At 26.0% G+C, this 14,965-nt stretch overlaps 1 long non-coding RNA gene across 1 annotated transcript; it reads right to left on the bottom strand.

Moving 5' to 3' along the window:
* Positions 1-12,069: 12,069 nt before the first annotated feature.
* Positions 12,070-13,253, bottom strand: LOC113388989. The gene is made up of 3 exons (XR_003368198.1): positions 13,150-13,253; positions 12,512-12,670; positions 12,070-12,130 (listed from the first exon to the last, which is right to left on the bottom strand). It is a non-coding gene; the product is annotated as an uncharacterized LOC113388989 (long non-coding RNA).
* Positions 13,254-14,965: the final 1,712 nt, after the last annotated feature.

Genomic DNA, 14,965 nt, shown 5'->3' with positions numbered 1-14,965 from the left:
CTAATCAATCTCAGAAACAAAGCACAAGAACAAAATATTGACATACAAGGAAACAAAACAAAACAAATCTAACTAACTAGTCAAATCAAATCAAATCAAATTAATCACAACCAAAGTAAATAAATCATTCAATCTGATTTTAAATGTATGATGTTGTGAAAAACATGCATGCAAAGTAGTTCAAAACTATTGCGAATAGTTGTAGGATTGTTTATGTAAACAAAATGGCATTATGTAAAAACATAAACCTAATAAATGATTTTTTCCGAATAAAAATTTAAATGGCATTGAAACAAGTTGTCAAAAAATAAAAAAATCACGCCACTTTCTTGCAAATACTCAAAAATTCAATGGCTCTTTTTTAGTGTAAAAACGAATGCAGGTGTACCAACAACAAAGAAAAATAGAAACCACAACATGTAAAACGAGGAAATCTTCAAACTGTTATCATTTGACGAACGCATTTGATTTGATAAAGATTTTGATTTTACGATTGATATTAAAAAGTTGAAATGCGATTTAAATGGAGATTTTAATTACATTTTTAATGTAGTTTTTAGGTACAAATATGGTTTTGATGTTTCATTGATATTTCAGCTAGATAAAACATAACTGATTATTAATTTCATCATTTCAGTACTTATTTCTACGTGAAACATAGGTTTCTACACTTAGAAATACTTCAACATTTCTTTTAAACAGGAGGAGTAAAAAACATTATTGAGATCGACTCTTTATTAAAAAAAAATTACCATATGATACAGAATAAATTATCATTTACAATTATTCATAATTTACAACTGACAATCTAGTATGCCAATAATAGACAACAGTTAATAAAGAATAAACAGACGTAATGCAGTTAAACAGCTTCAGTAATAATGAAGATAATAAAATAGATAACATACTAATTAAAAACGCTATATTAAATACAAAGGATGCACAGTTATAATATTACTCGTTTTTTTTAATGACAATATTCATTACAACTGTTAAATAATAGAACATTTAGCAATTATAATAAATAACATCAATTTAAATAAGTAAGAGTACAAAGGATAAAATTGACATTAAAATGATATCCGTAGTATGATGATTTAATATAAAAGCAAATAAAATTAATAAATAAAATTTCTTAATAAAATAACACTAGCAAAACAATAACATAACAAAATAACAATAATATTACTCGTAAAGATTTATTTAAGGTTTATTAGTCCTGAACTGTTGTTGAAGAAGTAACAACTAAAATATCATAATTGAAGCGCTAAAATATATTCTTGTATCTAAATAAATGCTTTAATTTAACACACTTCCAGGAGAGCTACTCTAATTCTCATCGTTATGTATTCCAAATACAACTCTAATCTACTCAATAAATTATTAAAAATTAGTTACATTTGATTACTAATTAGTAAATTTATTACTGACGTCTGTTTATTTGGTGGCACCTTAATCGTATCCAACCCCGTGGTAAGAGCACAAATTTAAAACAAAAAAATTTAAAACAAAAAGTGTGTAAAAAATAAGCAAACTCTTTAATTATCAAATAAATCGATCAACATCTATATAAAAATCATCAAAATAATTCTAATAAAAAATAATAACTGCAAGATTTAATAAAAAAAATAATAAGTGGAAGATTTTCAAGTTTCAACTACAACACTTGTTTTTTATGATACAATTATTATTTGAACAAGAATTCAGCGGATTTCATTGACAAAAACAGTGTTAGATATAACTCGAGTTAAATGCAAAATTAACGATTTATTTATAATGAATAAAAAAAAATTATTTTATTCGTAGGACCAATCAAAATTCATCCGATTCTCAAATACAATACAATACAATGATTTTATATGAAAAAACTATTAAATCAATTTTATCATAGAAAACGACCCAACAATTTATTGATTCATTTAACAAATTGAATTTATTTTTATGACAAATACACACATCGAATCAAATACTTTAACACATCTACCACCCAACCGACCAACTAACCTATTAACCACGTAGATTATAATCGGAAATAACCACCAAATTTTTTTCTCAACAAATCTATTCATTAAGTATATTCTCTGGACAAATATATCGAGAACCTTTAAAAAACTATCCACAAATTATTAATCAAAACATTACATTCATCCAATAAACTCAAACAAACTAATTTATCTGAACAAAATTTACGTCAAACTAATAAGAAGCAAATTTATCCAAAAAAAAAAATTCTAGGACACAAGAACAAACGACAACGGTCCAATTAAGGAGCACGAATATTTAGTCAAAGTGCTATTAAAATTCTTGAAAAATCTATTAAACATAGGTCAAATCCTCCAATGACTATAGAAATCGATAAATTGAAGCTCTTTAAGAACTAACACTGTTCGCGCCATATCAAAGTGTGCGATTTATATTGATAAAAACAAAAAAGGAATCAATCCAAAACCATGTTAAAAAGGTCAATCATCACGATTTCAAATAAATTATCCCTTCAAAATTCAATCAATCAAATCAAAAAAAAAAAATTAAACAATTACTTAAACTATCCAGGCAGATCTCAACTAACAACAAACAATACCACAACATCACTTGGAAACACAAGGTAGATAGCATTAATTTAGGGTTCAACACGATATGGACCACGGTCTGAAAACTGACAAAAACAATCGGACCTACCTATACTTGTTACAAATGACAACAGCTAAACAGAACATTGAACTTTGAATCAAACCCAAAAACGTGACAACATTCATAAATAAAATAAAATACAAAGTATAATTTTTAAAAACCTTCCCATAAAAGCCATGATCCTTCTTATTAAAATTATCAAAAGCATCCTTGATACAGGCTACTTTCCCAATCAATGGAAAATTTCAAACATACTTCCTTTCCTTAAATCCGGAAAGGATCCGCATCTCCCCGATTATTCCCATTAGTCCCATTAGTCCCATTTGTCTTCTATGCTTATTCAGTAAATTTGCAGAGAAAGTTATATTAAAACATATTAAAACATATCATCAGTAATCATATTCTTCCTGATTTAGACCTAAGCACTCGGCAGGACATCCACTCACTATACTGATGGCCTCCTATACAAAATGATTATTAAATAATTTCCCTCCAACATTATCCATCTCATCTAATCTTACTTAACTGATATATTTTTTATGGTTTCTCTAAATTCAGCAAGATCCTCACTGTACCCAGTACCATACGGGTTACCACGAGGATCAATTCTCTCACCTACACTTTTTAATTTTTACATTCACGATATACCGAACCACGGTATTAACATGCGCAGATGACACTGCAATTGTCATTGTAATACTACTAACACACTTCAATAAATTATCTAGCTATTTTACTGAATGAAAAATAAGAATAAACGTAGACAAAACTAATGCTATTATATTTACCAACAAAAGGAACAACTATAACGTAAACTTTAATTGGGTTGATAAGATAAAGTGTCTAGGCATTGCACTAGATAAAAAACTAAAATTCAATTAACACATAAATACAAGAGCAAACTTATCTAAGGTAAAAGACCCAGTTATTGACCCTGGCCCAGTTTCTGACCTTTTCAACTTTTTTTGGAATTAATTAAAAAACTATACATTTAATGTGAAAATAATTTTTTTCTTAATTGACAGTAATTTATTCTATGCCTCATTAATGTAAATTAAAAAAATATAAAAAATATTAACTAAATAAAAAAAATTGTTTAAACCAAAAGTGACTGTGGAAGCCATTTTTAGCTTTAGTCTAAACAGTTTATGTAAGGAGCTACGACAATTGAGTTCGTGCACTAATTATGATGTAAGTACGAAAATCTAACTAAAAATATACAAATAAGTCAATAATTAATTAAAATTTATTTAAAATATTTATAAAACATATTAAATTTAGTTTATTACTGAAATTTGAGGGTCAATAACTAGGCTCAATTTAAGTGTATGTCACAGTTGTTGACCCTGCAATTCTAACCTTCTAAAAGCTAGGTTATCTGTCACATGTTTTTAGTCACTTGTTCATTAAATGTAAAAATAATAATATTTATTGTTATCTTATATTTTTTTTACTATTTTCGTAGTAAAGTGATAAATTTACATTTAATATTCATTGGTATAAATGAAAGATTGTATTTAAATCTTGTAAATACATCTTTTAAGTGATAAAATTATTAATAAAAAAATGTCAGTTTTATCAACGCTTAAATTATAACTGTTTTAGTTTACTAATATTTTTATTATTATACAATTATACAATTACAATTAATTAAATGAAAATTAGAAGAAGAAAAAGAATTGAAAAAAGCTGAAAGGTCCAAAAATAAAGCCATCAAGGAGGCAGAAAAAATAATTAAAAAAGAAAAACTTGAAGAAAAAAAGAAACAAAAAGCTCTTAAAATAAAAAAAAAGTCCAAGTAATTTGAATATTTAATTTTATTTTTTTTGTTTGTGTAATATGTTATAACAAGACTTGAACTATTTATACGTTAAATTTTAACAAACTGTATATTTTTAGAATAAATATTTAATTTATTTATTTTAATAATAATTTCGGTTTATTTAAAATTAGTAAGCACTTCATAACCTAATCATGATTAAATTTGAGGGTCAGAAACTGCCACACGAAGAATTCTGAGGGTCAGAAACTGGAGCTCTTAATGTCAATTTTTAAAACGTCAATTTAAAATATAAATTTAGTTCAAATAATTTTTTTATGCACATTACTTTATTTTAAAAATCCTAAACTAATAGATAAAATTATAATTTTCTTCATTAAGTTAAGTTTTATATTAATTATTATAGTTTAACCTCCACCGTCACTCTAAAAAGGTCAGAAACTGGGCCCCTTACCTTATAGCTATTATGAATAAACTACACCCAATAATTGGTCCTCAATCCAAACTTAATATACACAATAAACGACTACTACTATATTTATCATTAGTAAGACCAATTTTAACATATGAATCTCCGGTATAGGGAAACAACAAAAACTAATTTAGCAATAATGCAAAGACTACAAATTAAATATATTACATTAATACTGGGAATCAGTAAAAAGTAGAAACCCAAGAACCAAAAGATATGTATCAAATGAAAAAATTTATAATTCGTGAGTAACATTCGCGAAGATACAGAAATATTCAATATATTTCTGAGTAAAAAAGAATATAAACGAAAAAACTGTCATGATTTCGACTTATTTTTATACCAAAGTAGTATAAGAGCAACAGAACACAAAACCTGAAATATTTTCCTGAAAAAAACATTACATGAATCTATTTACATATACGAAAAATTTTTTTTTTTGTTCAATTAATTTTTTATTAAAATTTTTTTTTTCAATACATTTAAATATACATCTGTTTTAAATTTTTCTAAAATACGATTAATTTCATTTCATACTTAATTATACTGCAAGTATTATATGTAACATAAGTGCAAGAAAGATCTATAACAACTCACTACAGATCGAATTACGTTAAATCAGCATCATTTTCAATGTTTTGACAAGTTTAAAACAATTTTTCGATACTAATTTCAAATTCTATTTACATCATCAATAAAAATGCTCAAAAATTATAAAATAGTATCGTTTTGTGACGAAAGTATTCATTTATGAATTTAGTAGTATTACGACAATAATAGTAGTTTTTAAAAATTGGAAGCACAGGTTGCACTTTGCTTCATTCTTAAACTTTTTAAAATACTTCCACAGAACACTATTCTTTATCGATTTTCAAATATTGTTTTCATATAATGTATAATTAAATTCACTTTCTTTAAAAATTATTTAATTTACTATTCGAATTATCTAAACTGCTAAAACGCCAAACTGTGTTGAATACTTAACCAACGACTTAAAAATGATCCAACTAGAGAATATTTCTAAATATTTTTCAATACAAAATATTCTGTACTCTGTCTATTGACAAACCTTCTGCATCCGTTGTCCTATTTCCCGTATCATTAATGTAAACAAAAACCAAACCAAACATGAGACATGAAGCTTAAGAAATGAATATATATATATATATATATATATATATATATATATATATATATATTCCGAGAATTTACGGATTTGCCTAAAATCATAATTTCAATTGAAGCTTTTAACTACCCTTATTGCGCACATCAATAATGGCTCACTTTAGAAATAGAGTAACAATGTATATTTATGATACACATGGGACATTCAAAGGAATTATTATTTTATAAAGTTGCAAAAGTATCATTGTTTCGAATTGAAATAGTCATTATTCACCAGAAATATTTGACGATTAAAAGTATTCAATGGTTTCATTGGACGACTTTAATTTAGAATTGAAAATATAATAACTTTAATAGAAATACTTAATGAATATAAATTAGTACCTATTTTCAACGAAAGTATCAATTTTGAATATGGAATCAAAAATATAATAATTTTAATAAAAATACTTGATAACTATAAATTAGTATTTATTTTCTTATAAATAAAGTAACGACTTTTAAATAAAATTACGCTATATTGTTTGAAAATAGTTATTGCACATTTTTTTATTCAAATTAATTACAAAAATTATATAATTATTATCAGAATATTTCGATTATTATATGTGAGAATATTTCATTGAATACACAATAAACTAGGCTTTATTCAATCGCGTTAGTTATAATACTGATTATGAATGAAATGAATCTTTTACAATAGATTACGTACAATGACCATCCTTATAACTAGTATTATAAGTATCGAGGCAAAAGATCGAAATTGAGTACTAGTATCATATCACAATATTATAATGAATTCTATTGCTTGTATCTGATGTGTTAAATCAATAATTTTCAATATTGTAAAACGTTAACAGTAATTTTTCAATACTAATTTCAAATTCTATACTTTTTCAAAAAAAAAAGAGTCATAATAGTTGAGTATTTTTGATTAAAACAATATAAATGGTCTGATACTATATTCAAAATGCAATACTTTTAAGTATTTTTAAGTACAATAATATTTTTAATATTTTTAAGTATTTTTACTTTATTATTTAATTTATTTAATATTTTTACATAAATAATTTTAGCGAGCATGCAACTTTAAAAAGCCGTTACATGTTTACATAAAAGTGCGATATGAAGCCTTTTGGAAAGCAATCAACATTCAGTTTAATGACGGTCAAGATAATATTTCGACACTTGTAGAGAAACATCCCTTCGCAGCGATGGGATTTATAGTTTAAATGGTTCCGAGAAACTCAAACCCATATGTTTGGATGTTGATATTCAAAAATCTCAATACATGAGTATGTTACGTAAAAAAAATCGAAATATTATTTCAAATAATAATACTTATCAATGGTAGATGGTACATAAATTAATAGGTAATTTCAATATATTAGTATCTTGCGTAAAAAAGTATCGAAATATAATTTAGCAAAGTGTATGGTCTTTAGATATGTGATGGATAAATTTTTATATAAAAAAATGTATATTTGAACATATACGGTGAAAAGCAAAGTGTATAGGGTCTTTAGATATGTAATAGATAAATTTTTATATAAAAATTGTAGATTTAAATATAATATATACGGTAAAGAGCAAAAGACAGAAATTTTTTAAATAAAAAATTGTAAATTTGAATATAATATATACGGTAGAAAGCAAAGTGTCTTTGGATATGTAATAGATAATTTTTTTTTCAACATTTTTTCCCCCAAAATTTACTTTCCCATAAATATTTTCCCTCATTTTTTTTTTCTTCAAACAACTATCCACAAATTATTATTAGTCAACTCAAACAAACTGATTCACCTAAACAAAATTTACGTCGAACTAATAAGAAGCAAATTTATCAGAAACAAATAAATTCAAGGATACAAGAACAAACGACGGTGCAATTAGGAAAGAACGAATAAAATCGAGACCAAAATCCTCCAATGACTTCCAATGACAGAAATCGACGAATTGAAGCTCTTTAAGAACTAACAACACCAAGTAAAATCGTGGAAGAATTAAAACAATGTTCTATCTAAACAAAGCAACTATTTATGAAAACTGTAAGAACTAATAATATCGTAATACGAAAACCTTACAACAAAGAAATATTTATTCTTTAAACAAATCTACAAATCATTATCAATCTCAATAAAGCACGAGAACCAAAACTCGACATACAAGGAAACAAAATTAATAAATCGAACTTACTAATCAAATCGAATCAAATTAAACGATCAAAGTAAATAAGTCATTCAATCTATGTATGTTGTAAAAAGCATGCATGCAAACGTAATTCAAAACTATTGCGAATCGTTGTAGGATTGTTTATGTAAAAAATGGCATTATGTAAAAACATTAACCTAATAAATGATTTTTTCCAAATAAAAATTTAAATGCCATTGAAACAAGTTGTCCAGCATTTTAATCTAATATGAATGTAATGACAAAAAAACATATTACATAAAAAAAACCTACATACGCAATAGTCCTACCTGGGGCCAATTAACCCAATCAGCATCGCTGCTACAACTCGAACCACTTTTTTTTAAATTTTATATTTTTAATATGTTCACCAAACTAAAGGCACTTATGCACATCACACTTATTTTAAACAATTATTTTAATGTATCTGAAAAAAATACATTCATGATTAGACATATGTATACAGTAAGATCACAAAGGTCATGCAAAAATTGGTTTGTAGTCCTTTTGTAGAACCGAAACTATTTAAAATAATGTATCCTTTACACATACAGAAAAAACGACATAAAACATGAATACAATTTTCAATGTAAATACGATTCAAATTCAATACATCCAACAAAATAATAATTCTGAAATTGCTATATAGAATCGAATCTGTTCAAATATAAAATTTGACAACAATTTCATCGAAATAAATACTAATATTGGGTCTATTGTTCAATTACTAACTACTCATTAATATTACTGTGAAATAAACAAATACTGAAAAAATAGAATGCATAAAGATATTTAAAACATTTAACTAATTCATAAAAAAAAACAATTTGCAAGAAATCAAAATAGAAGGCTAAATCGCGAATTCCTTAACTAAGCTAACAAAAAACTAATTAATTTGCATAAAGTATCGACATAAAAGGCTAAATCAGGAATTCCTTAACTAAACTATCAAAAAACTAATTAATTTGCATAAAGTATCAAAATAAAAGAGGCTAAATCGCGAATTCCTTAACTAAACTAACAAAAAAAAATTAATTTACAAGAAAGTATCAAAATAAAAGACTAAAAGGCGAATTCCTTAACTAAAAACTAATAAAAACAAATTAATTTGCAAGAAAGTATCAAATTAAAAGAGGCTAAATTACGAATTCCTTAACTAAACTAATAAAAACAAATTAATTTGCAAGAAAGTATCAAAATAAAAGAGGCTAAACCACGAATTCCTTAACTAAACTAATAAAAAAAACAATTTGCAAGAAAGAATCAAAATAAAAGAGGCTAAACCACAAATTCCTTAACTAAACTAATAAAAACAATTTGCAAGAAAGTATATAAAAATAAAAGAGACTAAATGGCGAATTCCTTAACTAAACTCATAAAAACAAATTAATTTGCAAGAAAGTATCAAAATAAAAAAGGCTAAATCACGAATTCCTTAACTAAACTAATAAAAACAAATTAATTTGCAAGAAAGTATCCAAACAAAAGAAGCTAAATGGCGAATTCCTTAACTAAACTAACAAAGAACTAATTAATTTGCAAGAAAGTATAAAAAAGAGGCTAAATCGCGAATTCTTTAACTAAACTAACTAAAAAATTTAATTTGCAAGAAAGTATCAAAATAAAAGAGACTGAATCGTAAATTCCTTAACTATTTACTAATATTATTGTGAAATAAACAAATACTGAAAGAATAGAAAAAGCGTAAAGATATTTAGAACATTTAACTAATTCATAAACAAAAATAATTTGCAAGTATCAAAATAAAAGGCTAAATTGTGAATTCCTTAACAAATTCATACAAGAAAACTAATTTGTATGAAACTAATTTAATAAAAGTCCGAAAACTCGGAGAAATTACGAGTCATTTACAAGTAATGGAATATGCCAACGTTATCAGCTATAAATAACATTATAAAACAATAGCGTAAACATGATTAAATTGAAATAAGTATGTATTATTAGTTTCATTGCTCAATATCAATCATATTTTCGCGAATTTGGTGTGATCGTTACTGTATATGAGCATGCCATTTAAACAAATATCACTTACCATATCGCCTTACAATCATTCTTGATTAGCTGGAAGTCAGCATTCATACTCCGATAATAAAAACTCCTTCAGGATGTATCACAAAAATCACTACACACATAAATCACATTGCACACACAAACTTTTACACTTTTCACTACTATCGAAATATTTTAATTAAACTAACAAAATAAACTTCAAGCAATATACTTCTTTCACGTATTAACAATATCACCAATTAATTCGAAGTTCAACATTTAAGCAGCTCCATCAATTTTAGCTCCAAAAACTGAAAAATTAAATAAGAACATTTATTTTATATCAAAAGGAACATAATAAATCAAATCATTTTATTTATTCTCAGATGTTCCATTTCAATGTAATTATTTTCAACAATTGACTTTTTGATGGCTATACAAATTCAAGAACATATTGGGTAAATAAAATTTACACCGGCTACACTAGATATTCATTATTCGCAAGTTCCAAATTTAGAAAAATTGTAAGATGTATGTTTCCTATGAAATATCTCATTACTTACTATTGTTATTCTGTCTGTCATCGAAGTAGCCATTATTATTGTCTCCACAAGTAATAAATAGATGTAGTTCCCAGTTCCATATAAAATTGGTTAAATACATTTGTTCAACCTGTAGCGGTAACCTATAAAAATATATTAATCATTTACAAATTTATACTCATGTGAATACAATTATATGTATGCAAAATAATTTGAACAACTGTAGAAGCAATAAACCATTTCATAAATGATATACTATCTTTCCAAGAAATCATCGAACCATCCAAAACTTAAGAAACAATTGAACAGTAATTATTCAATTGGTTCTGTGAATAAATGTACTAAATATAATGTAATGTAAAATAGTAATCAAGCTTCCAATTTCTTTAAATACATATTTACAAAATTTGTGAAATAAGTGTAATATTTTTAAGATCTATATGATTCTATTATCTATTGACAAAATAATAGTATAATTACCTTAACTTCAAATTTCTGATACGCACTAAGGATTCCAATAGTCTTCATAAAACAAATAAGTAACGATTCAATGTATTCGGCTTCTGGTAAAATCTGCAAAATAGTATAATACTAATATAGACTATCAAATTCATTAGTATTGAGATTACAAAAACTACTATAAGTATACCTATCTCAAATTTGGCCGATCTGCTTATGAATTATTTATTGTATAATGTCCTGGACGGATAGATAAGTTGTTCTGTAAATTAAAAAAAAATGCTTATTATCAATATTGATATTAACAATAAAACTTAAAACTTAACTTAACAATGTATCTATAACTATTCGAATAAAAAAATCTATTGATGATGAAGTATTTTCGGAATAATAGAATCTACAAATGTTAAAACATACTTAAAAAAAAAAAGATCAATTCATATTCTTCGGCTACAAATCTTTTTCCAATGTGAATAAACCTTCGAGTCACAAAAAAATATCCATTACAAACAAAAATATTGAATTTTTGGACGCAAGGTTTAATAAATAAATAAAATAGTAAAATAATAATCAAGCTTCCAATTTCTTTAAATAATACTTTAAGAAATCAGTGAAATAAGTAATAATTTTAAGATCTATATGATTCTATTAACTATTGACAAAATAACAGTATAATTACCTTAACTTCAAATTTCTGATAAGCACTAAGGATTCCAATAGTCTTCTTAAAACAAATTAATAATAATTCAATATATTCGGCTTCTGGTAAAATCTGCAAAATAGTATAATACTAATATAGACTATCAATTCATTCGTATTGAGATTACAAAAACTAGTAAAAGTATACTTATCTCAGATTTGGCCGATCTGCTTATGAATTGGATCAATCTATTGTATCAAGTCCTGGAATGATAAGTTGTTCTGTAAATTATAAAAATGCTTATTATCAACATTAAGATTAATAATAAAACTTCAAACTTAAAAAACAATTCATCTATAACTATTCGAATAACAAAATCTATCCATGATGAAAAATATCTTTGCAATAATAGAATTTACAAATGTTAAAACATACTTAGAAAAAAATTGATTCATTGATTAATTCGTACAAATTATTAGACAAAAGTCTAATGATTATTAGACAAGATATACCTGGAGCATGATTTTATAAACTATAAAAAACAGTTCCATGATATTTTAACAAAATTTGGAAAAGATGCTCAAACAAAACTTAAACCGGGCATATTTAAATTAATTAGTTAAAAATAAATATTTAATAACACAAAAAAACAGAAATCAAACCTTCTAGCAAATGGCCCCATTTTTGCCAGATCCCACGATTAAGTCCAAGAAAAAAATCCTCACACCTCACTCATGTCATCGAGAAGCTATACAGGCTGCAGTCAGATAAATTTCTATTCATTAACTAGTTACCAAGTATCTTCGTAATCAAAATTAAACCTAAAAAAAAGTGTCAGATGTGAATGAATGTACTTATAAAAGTGAGTCGATGGGTGATTATAAAATGGGCAATGAAAAATTTTCAATTTCAACAAAAATTTTGGAAAAGTATTAAAAAAAAACAGAATACCCTGTACTAAACCAGCTCCAGGTAGAAATTGAACTGAATAATCTAATTCGACTGTGCCATATGATGATTACTGTACAAAATTCAGCCCAAGCACGACTTGAACAACCTTCCTCGACAAACATGTTTAATAAAACTATTCCAAGTAAAAGCATTTATCAAGCATTGAGAAAAAGATTCTCACTCAACACATAAATCGAGCAAATGTTCAATAAAACGAAAAAATTAAGAAATAATTTCAACTTGCATAACCTAAATGTAATTTCTGACGCTTCACCCATGTGCACGTTTAATAGAATCATAAAACCGAACACGTAATATAATTATAATAATTTGCACAAATACAACATACCTTGAAATCAAGTCCACTCCTAGTAAATTGCCTTAATATTTTCAAAATCCTATGTTTTCCATTCCAAGTCCAAAAATAAAATGAATTATTTATTTGGAGGTTATACACACGCTGCAGCATAGATACATTCGAAGATGTCCGACTACAGAGTGTGCAAGTGGCGCCAAAAAACTCTAGCGGCGCTTATGGTACTTACGAAACTGTCAAATATGTCTACTCTTCTTTTATCTATGGATGTCGGTTTGATAACGATGAATATTTAAAATATGGGAAAGATTTCATGGGAACTAAATTTATATTAATTATTAATTTATATTATTATTATTATTGTTTAGCACACAACAATTTTCGTAATTAGTGATTTACTGAATTATATATTTATCTGAAAATTAAAATTTTTGCATTTCTCGACGTTCTGAAGGTTTCTGAACATTTTACTGGCATACCTCAGAAAAAATGGATGTGCGTGTGTGTGTTCATTTACGTTTCCGGGCGCACGGAACAACCGATTTGTATGATTTATTTACCATTCGATTCCTATTGATATGGAGGTGTACTGATTAGTTTTTGGCAAAGGCAGGTCCAGTAGTTACGAAGATGCGGAGCAAAGAGTGCAGAAAATACAAATCGAGTTTTTGAGAGAACGGAGTATCGGATTTGAATGATCTAAAAAACATTCAATTAGTAATGATTGGGAGAAGTGGTGATTAGTTTTTGGCAGAGGCAGGCCCAGCCATTTCGAAGATACAGAGCTAAATGTGCAAAAAATTGCAGTTTTTGAGTGAACTAAGCGTCAGATTTGAATAATCTAAAAAACTTTCTGCTTGTATTGACAAAACAATTGCTTTTGAGGATAAAAAATCATTACATCTTTTTTTTATTTTGCATAAAATATTTTTGTAATTTTAGATTAAAAAAATTGAAAAAATTGAAGAAATTGAATTCGAAATGAAATGACGATTGTTAATGTTCTGGAGATAAATTTATTTACTTATAATTTACATTTGATTTGCTCAGATATAAATAACAAGATAGCAAAAATAATGAAATTCACATTATTTGTAATAATATATTTGAAAACGTTTAATATTCCTCGATTGTTTAATTACGGTACGGGAAGTTCCAGCAATTTACCTTAAGGCACGATGCCATACACCACTAGTTAATTTTTCACTGTTATTTAATTATCTTCTGAGATGTTTAATATTTTGCCAGAATATCCGATTTGCTAACATTGTTTTTTCGACGTCTCAAGTCATTCAGAATCGTTTGATATCAAAATCTTGAGATTTTTGAACTTTCGTCAACTTTTGTCAAAAAACGGCTATACCGATCGTAGCAATTTGAAAGCGATTCGATTCTTTGATTAAGTATGAATATCAACTCATAGATGGCAGTGGTGTTTTTCGTTCGAATTTTCTATTTAATTAAATAAATTAGGTGTAAGTGGCATTTTGCCTTAAGCAAAATAAACTTTTCATCGATATGTTGAAAAATCGACAAGTAGTGATTTGGCTGTCTAGATGAAATTTTCAACTATTTATTTCAAAAATAAATTTAATATTATTTTACTTTTCACAATTTTGGTGTCAAACTATTCAGAATGGCTTGTAGTAAAATATACAGTAATGTAGTACATTGTATCAGCTTTTTAATAACATATAATACTATATAAGTATTTTAACAAATTTGAGCAAAAATCAGCTAAATATAAAAAAATTGCCCACTGTTAACTTAACGAAGATCGTTATCGTTGATCCACAAATCGCTTTAAGCATTTTTTTAAATATAAGTTTGTTCCAAATGTTATAAAGTA

The sequence above is a fragment of the Ctenocephalides felis genome, unplaced genomic scaffold (assembly GCF_003426905.1).
Source record: "Ctenocephalides felis isolate EL2017-DRISC unplaced genomic scaffold, ASM342690v1 CF-g0.4_SCAFFOLD_03573, whole genome shotgun sequence".
In the NCBI taxonomy this organism is placed as follows: domain Eukaryota; kingdom Metazoa; phylum Arthropoda; class Insecta; order Siphonaptera; family Pulicidae; genus Ctenocephalides; species Ctenocephalides felis.
Note: the sequence above shows the minus strand (reverse complement) of the source record. Positions and strands in the feature narration are given on the sequence as shown.